Source organism: Budorcas taxicolor, chromosome 16 (genome assembly GCF_023091745.1).
Source record: "Budorcas taxicolor isolate Tak-1 chromosome 16, Takin1.1, whole genome shotgun sequence".
Lineage (NCBI taxonomy): Eukaryota > Metazoa > Chordata > Mammalia > Artiodactyla > Bovidae > Budorcas > Budorcas taxicolor.
Window position 1 is genome coordinate 3116630 of NC_068925.1, and position 11186 is coordinate 3127815.

Here is an 11186-nt window from a genome sequence, read left to right on the forward strand (position 1 = left end):
TTAGGAGGTGGCCAGACCCCACACTGGGCCTCATCCCAGCCTATTCGCACCCCAGGCAACCTCTGTCGTCCCCCAGCGCTGCCTCCACCAAGCCGGCACACTTTCCCAGCATCAGAACACTGCTGAGGCTTCTTCCATTCCCAGAGACTGAGGGATCTGTCTCTGCAGCTCTCCCCTTCTCACCACCCTCCCTGCAGCTCTTCTCTGCGTCTTCATTACGCATCTCTCCATTTCCTTTCTGCCCCTCCCTCTCTGTCTCTCAAACTCTGCTGCCTCTTTCTTCCTCCTCCCTTCCTTCCCTCCTCCCATTCTCCTCAGGCTTCATCCCTCCCGCTCCTTAGCTCCCCCCACCCCAAATCCCTGCCGCCTTCCCTCCAGCGACTATGTTCAGCTCGAAGGTCGGGATCTCCTAAAGGCGCCTTCAGCGCTGGTGGTTAGCCTTGAAGTCTCTGTCAGTGTCTCCGAAAGAGGCTCGGCTGGGGTGAGTTTATAAGTGAGCTGTTTCCTCTCCTTCCCACACTAGGTCCTGGACCGAGAGGGCAGCGAAAAGGCCTCCCAGCACACTGAAGCATCCTCCCAGAGGCAGAACCTCTAAAGGTAAGCTCTTTAGGGGAGAAGGAAACTACAGGTTAATTCAGAGAGACTCTGCCGTGGGTCAGGTCTTCCAGGAGCCTGAGGGTAGAGCTGCTTCCAACCACCAAGCCAGCAGTAACATGACCTGAGGTGGGGAGGCTCACACATCAATCACCGACGTGCAGCCAGACCCTACTGTGCATGAACATCCGCCCGTCCGTTTCCCGAGCTTCAGGGGGCGACTTGGAGTGAGAGGCAGTGACGGCATTATCACGCCCCCTTTGCAGATGTGGAAATCAAGGTCACAGCTAATTACTTCGTTCATTCCTCGCTCCATCAGTTCTTTGCTGAGTGCCTACTACCTCCAGACTCTGTGTTAAATACTGGGCATCATCCACGATAGCCAGAACTGGAAGCCAGGGCCAGGAGACACAGGCCCGGGACTTCTCTGTGATGAGACCGCAGTGCAGCCTTCAGGCCAGAGTTACTGGTTCAGCTTGGGAAGTGGTGGTTGAGCCTGAGCAGTGAGCAAAGGCCCAGCCCTCTATGGACCACCTGCAGCCCTTTGGCCTTTCTCCTGCCTGGCCTGAGAGGGGCCCACTGCAGTGTTTCTCTGACAGGAGCGCAGAGAGCAAGACCCTGCACCAGCAGAGCTCTTGGCTCCTCGGACCCTTGCAGGTTCCTCACCTCTCTGAGCCTGAGCACAAACGCCGGATGGATCACCTCACGGGAAACCGGGCAGGAAGCAATCCTAATTTAGTCCAGAGCAGGGCTTCAGCAAATGAGAGGAGGTGGGGAGGTTCCATTCCGTCTATTCTTCCACCCTTCTGGACAAAGCACATTACTCCTCAGCTTCTGTCTTACTGCTGCCCCTATTTCTCCTCCTTGGCTGGAAGAGTTGCTGTCGTTTATAGCATGATATTACGCAGATGGGTGAAAGGACGGAGGAGCAGGGAGAGCTGTTCAGAACTCGCGAGGAGGACCGTGTGGTGTGTGGCTCAGTAGATGTACCATTTTCCTAAGTCTCATCCGCCCATCCATCCACTCAGCCTAATTCACTGGGAACCTAACAGAAAAATGCTGACGTGTCCATTGTTGCTCTTTCTCTGGCTTCTTTCTCTTCACAAGATCTGTGGATAGGAAGGGGGAGACTTTTCAGAGGTCATTTCTTCCAATCATCAGCCTCTAGGAAGAGCCAGGCTCACTCCCCAAGCGGACAGACTGATTTCCCCTGGTACTCACACCTACAACGAACAGTCTTTTCTGCCCAGAAGCATTTTATTATGTTGAACCTGAAGGCCTCCAGAACCATCTACACTGTGTTCACTGCCCTGCCTCCTCTGAGTCTTCTGTTTGTCCTCTTTGATGCCCTGTTTTTCTTTCCTTCCCCCCGCCACCCCCCCCCCCCTTATTCTCATGGCTCTGGGACAGAGCTGAGGACTTCAAGTCAGAAAACCTCATTTTGAACTCCAGCTCTGTCATTCACAGTGGAATGAGCAAAGCCCTTGATTCTCTGAGCTTCGGTTTCTTCCTCTGTGAAATGAGTATAATAATACCTCGTTGCTGTGAGGATCAAATGAGATAATGAATGGGAAGCAGGTTTGCAAACCATAAACCGCCATACTGGAAGCCTTACCATTAATTTCACCCGTTTGTTCGACACCACGAGAGAAGAGGTGGGTAGCCAGCAAGACTTCAGGTCAAAGCTGAGTACCGCACACCTGAATCATAACTCTGCCTCTGGCTCCACAGGTGACCGTGGGAAAGTCACATAAGCTCTGAGCCTTGGCTTCCCCGACAGTAAAGGAGCAGCCACTGGACCCATTCGCCTCCCCAGCTGAGGAGGCGAGTTGCTCATAAACAGTGTTGTTCATTCTGTATGTCAGAGACACTTCTGAGCTCACCACTCCAATTGCGATTTACTGAGCGTACATGATGCCATCTCCTGGGCTAGATAATAGAAGTTGCAAAGGTCTAGGCCTTGCCCAGGAAGAGTAGCCAGCCCGGCCCAGCCCTGCCAAGGAGCAGACCAAGGTGCCTTCTCAGCTCACACATGCCTCTGCCCCTGGATGAACCGACCTGAGCAGAAGTGACCACCGAGTCTCACCCCTGGCACCGGCCACCAAGAGCCAGCGAGACCCTAGCTGATCAGAACGACGGAAAGGTTTCCGCATCATATCGGGGTCCTCTCAGCTGTGCAGAGCTGCTCCTCTCCTTCTCAATATCCCGTCTGCTTCTGCTGTCCCTCTGGAGGTATCTCACGGCGACTCTGTGGCAGAAGCCTCCTAACCTGTCCTCACAGCTTTGGCCTCACTTCTCTCCCACCCATCCCACTCACTGCTGTCAGATTAACCTTCCTAAAATGCTCCTGTAGCCTCTTGGTTTCCTGCTGGGCACCCTCAGTGATCCCCCATTGCCTACAGGATGAAACTCAAGCTGGATGAGGTCTGACACGAAGGATAAATAGCTTCAGAATCAAGAGAAACCTGGTTCGACCTTTGGTGGACTTCTCTGCAGCTTCCTTGAACGTCAGTTTTCTCAACTCCAAAATGAAGCCAATAGTACTGATAATCTACCACTGTCATTCAGCTTTAAAATACATAGAAGGCACAGCGCCTAGCCCGCGGAATTCACTTAGCTTGCATTAGCCCCCTCTGACTGCCTCCCTATTACTTCCCTCCACATCCCGCTACAAGAAGCACCTTCCCTGGGGGCTCAGATGGTAAAGAATCCGCCTGCAGTGCAGGAGACCTGGGCTCCATCCCTAGGTTGGGAAGATCTCCCGGAGGAGGGCATGGCAACCCACTCCAGTGTTCTTGCCTGGAAAACCCCCATGGACAGAGGAGCCTGGCGGGCTGCAGTCTGTGGGGTCACAAAGAGTCGGACACGACTGAGCGACTAAGCACAGAACACCCTGGGCGTCCTGCGAGATAGACACTGACAACCAATATGTCACGTTTACAAGGGCCAGGAGGGGAGCCCTGGGAACGTAAAGGCTTTGGCGTGATGAGCAGGCTTCTGGCGCATCGGGCTCAAGTCTTCAAGTGAAAAGGGAGGACAGAGTCTGCGCCAGCCTGTCAGGCTGGGGAGCTCACCTGAGACGAGAATGCCTGTGCTTGATTAAAAAGAAAGAAAGCTTCTTTACGTAACTGAGCATATTACTTAAATGGCTTTGGCTCAGCCCTTGGGAAACCTGGTCCTTGTTCTTTCAAAGAAGAAACTTAAACCAAAAACCAAAACAAACAAACAAACAAACAAAACCAGGCAGCGTTAGCTGCAGAGTTCCTGCTCCAGCGACCAAGAGGCCTGAGGAGCGCACTGACGTGGGGCCACGAGGTGTGGTACCATCAGGATGACTTCATTCACCGAGTTATCAAAAACCACAGGGTCTGCCAAGAAAGAGGGTGAGTCACCAGGACCCACAGGAAGGAGGACCAGGGGTGGGGTGGGCAGCAGGATATGGTGAGACAAGTTAAGTATTCTGAGGACACACAGCTTCAAATCCTGACATAGCTTTGGGGTCTTCAACTCTCTGAGGGTCAGCTTCCTCATCTTTAAAACTCAGGGGTAATCTAAATGCTGATTGCATAGCATTGTTTTAGGGATTAAATGAGTTGATGCATATAAAAGACTTTATCAATAAATGTTACTTACTTTGCCAAATGAGTTCTTAATTTTCCCCAAAGTTAGAGAAAGTGTCACATTCTCTCATCTTCCACTGCCCCTGATAAGAACCTCTGGCTTCAATTAGGCCGACCTCAACTTGAATATCAGAGAAAGTGATGGCACTCCACTCCAGTACTCTTGCCTGGAAAATCCCATGGATGGAGGAGCCTGGTGGGCTGCAGTCCATGGGGTCGCTAAGAGTCGGACACGACTGAGCGACTTCACTTTCACTTTTCCCTTTCATGCATTGGAGAAGAAAATGGCAACCCACTCCAGTGTTCTTGCCTGGAGAATCCCAGGGACGGGGGAGCCTGGTGGGCTGCCGTCTGTGGGGTCATGCAGAGTTGGACACGACTGAAGTGACTTAGCAGCAGCAACTTGAATATTCTTCAGGAGGATGATTTCCCCAAAGTTCAGGCCTCCCTGAGTTCCAGCTACTTGCTATAATTTCAGACCCACTTGGTTCATATCCTCCAAAGCTTCAAGACCTGCATCAACCCAGAGAGATGTCCTCTAACAGTCAGAGCGCCAGGCATCGCACCGTCCTCGGAATACCCTCAGCACTTCCCTTCTGATTCAAGCAACAACAAATCACAGACCATTCCGGACACTCTGTGTCATTCACATCTCATTTTATTATGTGTGCGTGCATGCTCAGTAACTCAGTCATGTTCTGTTCTGTGTGACCCCGTGGATTGCAGCCCACCAGGCTCCTCTGTCCATGGAATCTTATTATGCTGTTGGGTAATTTTCATAGGTTTTTCCAGTAGTCATGTATGGATGTGAGAGTTGGACTATAAAGAAAGCTGAGTGCCGAAGAATTGATGCTTTTGAACTGTGGGGTTGGAGAAGACTCTTGAGAGTCCCTTGGACTGCAAGGACATCGAACCAGTCCATCCTAAAGGAAATCAGTCCTGAATATTCATTGGAAGGACTAATGCTGAAGCTGAAACTCCAATACTTTGGCCACCTGATGCAAAGAACTGACTCATTTGAAAAGACCCTGATGCTGGGAAAGACTGAAGGCAGGAGGAGAAGGGGATGACAGAGGATGAGATGGTTGGATGGCATCACCAACTTGATGGACATGAGTTTGGGTGGACTCTGGGAGTTGGTATTGGACAGGGAAGCCTGGCATGCTGCAGTCGCAAAGAGTCAGACATGTCTGAGCAACTGAACTGAACTGACTGAATTTTCATAGGCATAAGTTATTATAGTCAACTACACCATAGACTTTCCATAACTCCTCATGCAGCTATAACAAAATTAGGCACAGACTTTATGCTAAAGCTGCTTTGAATGAGCAAATGAGCTGAGCTTAGCTGGAGCATTAGGCTAACGAGATCAGGGCTTAGGGTCCAGGCTATAGATGGCTCAGAGTCCAGGCCACCCCGGCTGACTGTGCTGCTGGTCAAGCAAAGATGGGACAAATGAGTGTGGGCGAAGCAGCCACTACAAGCAGAACAAAGGTGCCTGCCCTGCAGAGGGGGCTCAGAGCCCGCTTCTCCTTACTGCTTTCTGTCTTGCTGATCTAGTTCAAGGTGACTGGGACCGTGAGAGAGAGGAAATAACCAGATGGAACCAGGCTGAGACGGAAATGCAAATGCTGCTGCACAAACTGGGCCTGGAGAAAACCTCAGGCAGCCTGGGACCAAAAGAACAGGGGCCCATGTGAAAATAGATGGCGCTGGGTGTCCAATCAGCCTAATAGGGAACAGCAGTGGGCAGTGAGGGGGGGACCTTTACCTGGAGTGCTGGCCAGTGAGGGTGCTGGCCATTGGGAGATCAGCTCAAATACAGAAAGAACCCGGCCAAGGTAGCACCCAAGCTTGGGGCAGTACCTGTGGACTAAGCCACAGCCAAGCTGGAGACAGAAAGACACTGGTTCCCTGTCGGATTGGAAAGAGCTCCCGGGAGCCTGTTGGGCATGGCTCCCTCATTAGCCCTTGGCTGGAAGTTTCTTCAGCTTCCCTCCCTCAGGCATTTCTAGCTAGGATGCTCTTCCTTTCATCTCAGCACAGGCCAGAGGGGACGAATATTGTGCAGATAATTAATACAAGTCCGACTTCTCTTGATGGTAATTCAGAAACTGAATCTAGCCGGGAACAGGAGCCAGGGGGACAGAGGAGTGGAGCAGACAGAGGCGCGCCTGACAAGTCCGTCTGCAACACCGCAAGAGCTGTTGGTCTGATGCGCTAGAGCAGTATTTTGTACATAGAGAAATCTCCTAATAGGGTGATGTGTCCAAAATGTGAGCTTTAGATTTGATACCTGATGCTTACTCCTTGGAAGAAAAGTTATGACCAACCTAGATAGCATATTCAAAAGCAGAGACATTGCTTTGCCGACTAACGTCCATCTACTCAAGGCTATGGTTTTTCCTGTGGTCATGTATGGATGTGAGAGTTGGACTGTGAAGAAGGCTGAGCACCGAAGAATTGATGCTTTCGAACTGTGGTGTTGGAGAAGACTCTTGAGGGTCCCTTGGACTACAAGGAGATCCAGCCAGTCCATTCTGAAGGAGATCAACCCTGGGATTTCTTTGGAAGGAATGATGTTAAAGCTGAAGCTCCAGTACTTTGGCCACCTCATGCGAAGAGTTGACTCATTGGAAAAGACTCTGATGCTGGGAGGAATTGGGGACAGGAGGAGAAGGGGCCGACAGAGGATGAGATGGCTGGATGGCATCACTGACTCGATGGACGTGAGTCTGAGTGAACTCCGGGAGATGGTGATGGACAGGGAGGCCTGGCGTGCTGCGATTCATGGGGTCGCAAACAGTCGGACACAACTGAGCGACTGAACTGAACTGAACCACAAATTTTCAGGTCCCTTTGCTCTGGTGGGTAAAATCACCCCCAGCTGACTCTCTCAACAGCAGGCTCTTGGACAGAAAAGGACAGAAACAAGACCTCCGGGTATTGTGGAGTTTTGAAGCGAAGAGGACAGTGATCTCAGTACCAGGAGTCAGAAGGTGCAGGGTGGACATCTCAGGAGGCTGCGTAATTGCTCACTGAGGGCCCGCTGCTCCCTCGCCCGAGCTAAGTGGCCTGCCATCCCAAGGGCTGTTTCTGCGACTCCGTGCAGTGGGAGCCAGCCTGAACTGAGGGCTCTCCTTCTGTGTCCCCCATGGCCTCACCTGCCCCACCAGGACAACGCTGTCTGGAAACCTGCTCGTTCCTCCATCATCTACACACACTAACACGCTTATCCTGATGAAATCCGGTTAGACCAAACTCTGGGGCAACCCGAAAGGGGAAAGGAAGTAAGAAAAGGCCAATGTATAGCAGATGCAGTAGGAGGGAGAATTCGCTCCTGTTCCCTCAGGCCAGGAGAAAAAGGCAACTTTTTTTTTTTTTTTTAATGATATGGGCCTCAATCCAACATTAGTCTGGACTGTTTCCACTGCAATGAAAAGAAACCTAACTAAACCTGGCCTGAGCAAAATCCATGAGTATACAGGCCTGGCTGCCTACAGAAATCTCACGGTCCGGACTGGTTCCTCTGCCACTTGCAGCTGGACTTTCAACGCTGGCTTTCCAGGAGGCATTGCCAAGATGGCCCCACATATCCAGGTATTAACACTACTTGCGTGAATTCTACTGGAAGGGATTTTGACCAAAGTTCCAGAATTGAGTTTCATCCCCTGGTTTGAACTCAGGAGTAAGGACGAATCTTTCCAAACTGCAAGATTTTAGCAAGAGAAAGCAGTAACTTTTCTTTTTAAATTGTATTTTATTTTTAATTGGAGGATAATTGCACTACAGTATTGTGATGGTTCCTTCAGCAGTGATTTTTCAAAGAAAAAAAAAAAAATCCAAGTGCCACCACTCAGGGAATCAGCTGGGGGTAGATTTTACTCACCAGAGCAAAGGGACCTGAAATTTTGCAGGTGTAGGTATCAAATCTGAAGCTCACATTTTGGACACGTCACCCTATTAGGGGATTTCTCTACATACAAGGGCCCTAGATCCTGGAGTAAACAGCTGCTGTTAACAGAAGCACACAAAGATGCAAATGACCACTACAGACCCTATCTTTAATCAGTGGGTCAAGTTTCTTAATATGAAGACATCCAATATAACTACTAAAGCATTTGTCAGGGCTGCGCGGGGTGCTCCCTAGAAAGAGAGAGGCAGCAGAACTTCCCTCGGCAAAGCCGAGGGGTCCCGAGAAGAGGTGAGCCTGCTGTCCGCCAACCCAGCCCCTCAGCGAGCAAGAAACAATAACACATCACACGAGCTCTGTCTAAGCTGTTCCGCTTTATCGCCACAAACTCTTGGTTTATATAGGCAAGCAAGGGGGGGGGGGGTTTTGCGAGGGTTGCACCAATCATGTTAAAGGTCAAATTGTAATATGCCATAGTTGCACCAATCACGTTAAAGGTCAAATCTTAATATACCACAGTTGCACCAATCACATTAAAGGTCAAGTCGTCGTGCGCTTCATTGTAACAGGAGTCTATGGTGATCACGCGCTGTCCACGTGCACGGAAATCAAGAGAGCCAATCAAAAGTTTTAACAACTTAGGCCGCGCCCTCATCTCTTCCGCCAGGCGCCATCTTAGTTTCCAACCGCAAAGCTAACCCATCTCTAAGGTTTCCCACTTAGGGCCCCACAAGGGCTAGGTGAAGCATTTACACAGATGGATGCCATGAGGAACTGTTGACAAACTCCTGGCCCCTCAAGAGCCAGAGTCAGTCTTATCCCCCTTTGTTTCTTCAATCTTAAACCAGAACATTTGACTTGACTACCTCCAGGGCATTTTAAAAGACTGTGAGTTTAAGAAAAGTGAATATTTAGCAAAACTTTCATTGCTCATAGGCATCCAGAAGAGGCAGAAACCTCTTGCAAAATACCAGTTTTCACAATGCAGGGGATGCGATGACTTTGAGTTGAGAGAGCTGTAATGAAAATCAGGGTACCTTTTTTGCCCAGACAGAGGAGGTTTTGTTCCTGTGTGACAGGAGAAGTTAAGAGAAATATCCCTGGCCATGGTCTGGGATGGAAGGAATGGGAATCCAGGAGAGGGAGCTGGAAACGTGGCTGTGCTAGCTAGTGTGTGACAGTCAGTGTGTGATGGCTAGCCCATGCCAGCCCACCCTGGACGGCAGAGACTGCATCAGTTACGTCATCGGGGTTGAGTTTATCCACCAAGATGCCAGACCCAGAAATAAACTGTTTTGTGAGCTCTATACTTAGAGAGAGCACATAGAGGCAGAGGGATGGGGGTGGGACAGTCAGAAGTCCAGGAGCCACGGGCCCCAGGCTTTGGAAGAGAAAATCTGGGCATTCCTTCCTGGTAAGGAAAGTAGGTTTGAAACCGAGTGCTGCTACTTACCAGCTATGTGCCATTGGATAAGTTAACAACCCTCTCTGACCTTCACTTTCCTCTTCAATAAAATGAGGATAATGATACTAACACCTCAAGGTTTCATAGACTCAAATACAGTAGCCTAACTAAAACCTTTATCACAGTGGGAACTCAGAAGTGTATGATCAATGGTGGGTGTAGACCCCACCCACGACTTCCTATGTCAAAGGATTTTGAGCATTTCAACTTTATTCTGCAACAAGCAGCCTCAGAAACAGATGAGGGAGCAGAGGGTGAGTTCCCAAAGGAAGAACTTTGACCCCACTCTTTACCTCCCTTGTTTCACATCTGTGGTTTGCAAGGTCAGAGACTTACATCCCTGGCCTGGCAAAACCAAAATTAGCCCAGACCAGGCAGATGGCAGGGCTTCCCTGATGGCTCAGGGGGGAAAGAATCCACCTGCAGTGCAGGATACACAGGAGACATGGGTTTGATTCCTGGGTTGGGAAGATCCCCTGGAGAAGGGCATGGCAACGCGCGCCAGTATTCTTGCCTGGAGAATCCCATGGACAAAGGAGACTGGCAGGCTAGAGTTCAAAGGATCGCAAAGAGCTGGACACAACTGAGTGACCGTGCACGCACGCACGCACGCACGCACGCACACACACACAGAGGCAGACAGCATGGTGCTCCTTCTTAAAGACCTCCAGGTGGCAGACTTCTCGGCCTGCCTGCCTCTGGAATCTGATGGGATGCTCTTGTGACTAACTCCAAACCTTTAGCACCAACCACAGTTTATACTCATTCATGTGTTCAGTCAGCTGTTGATTCATTTTTGCCATAATAAATGGTCAGGCACCTGTTGTGCCAAGCACTGTATCAACTACTGGAAATATAAAATTGAGTAAGATGCTTTGCCCTCCAGGAACCTGGAGTCTAATGCGAAGGAGACCCAGCAACAGGCCATCACTGCGGTACACAATAAGTGCCTTAATAAGGGTCACCTCTGAACACTTTTGAAGCCTTAAGGGGCACCTACCTTGTGTTTGGGAGGGGGGACTCAGGGAAGGCATCTCAGAGGAGGGGACACATGAGCTGAGTTTTAAGGGACAGCTGAGCAAGCAGATCTGAGCAACAGTTATTTTGAGAACTATTTCTCTGCCTTTATCATACAAGAAGCCTAACAAGTTGGTTATTGCCAGGCTGGTTATCTCATGGAGATGATATCAAGCTGACGGCACTGGGGTAATTAGCAAGCAGAAGTTATACCCCAATGCCTATGATTCTAGGGTGATGACAACGTGGGCACCAAGGACTCCTATGGTGAATGAAGCCCTAAGGCCCCAGAAGCAGGCGGTCCCATTGGAATGCACCCATAGGTTGCTGCATCCACCATGGTCGACGAAAAGTGCAGGAATAGAGGCCAGTCCTCACAGAGACTGGGAGTGGTGGGGAAGGGTATGGAACAACTTTCTCTTCATATAGAACCAGCTAGATTGGATGGTGACAAGAACCTTCCAGCCTGGAATGTGGAAGGGAAGAACCAGATGACCTCTGGAGGCTCCTCTGATAAGAAGAGTTTCAGAATTTGACTTTATTTCTAACTTATCCCAAGGATCTTGGCTCAGAGTGC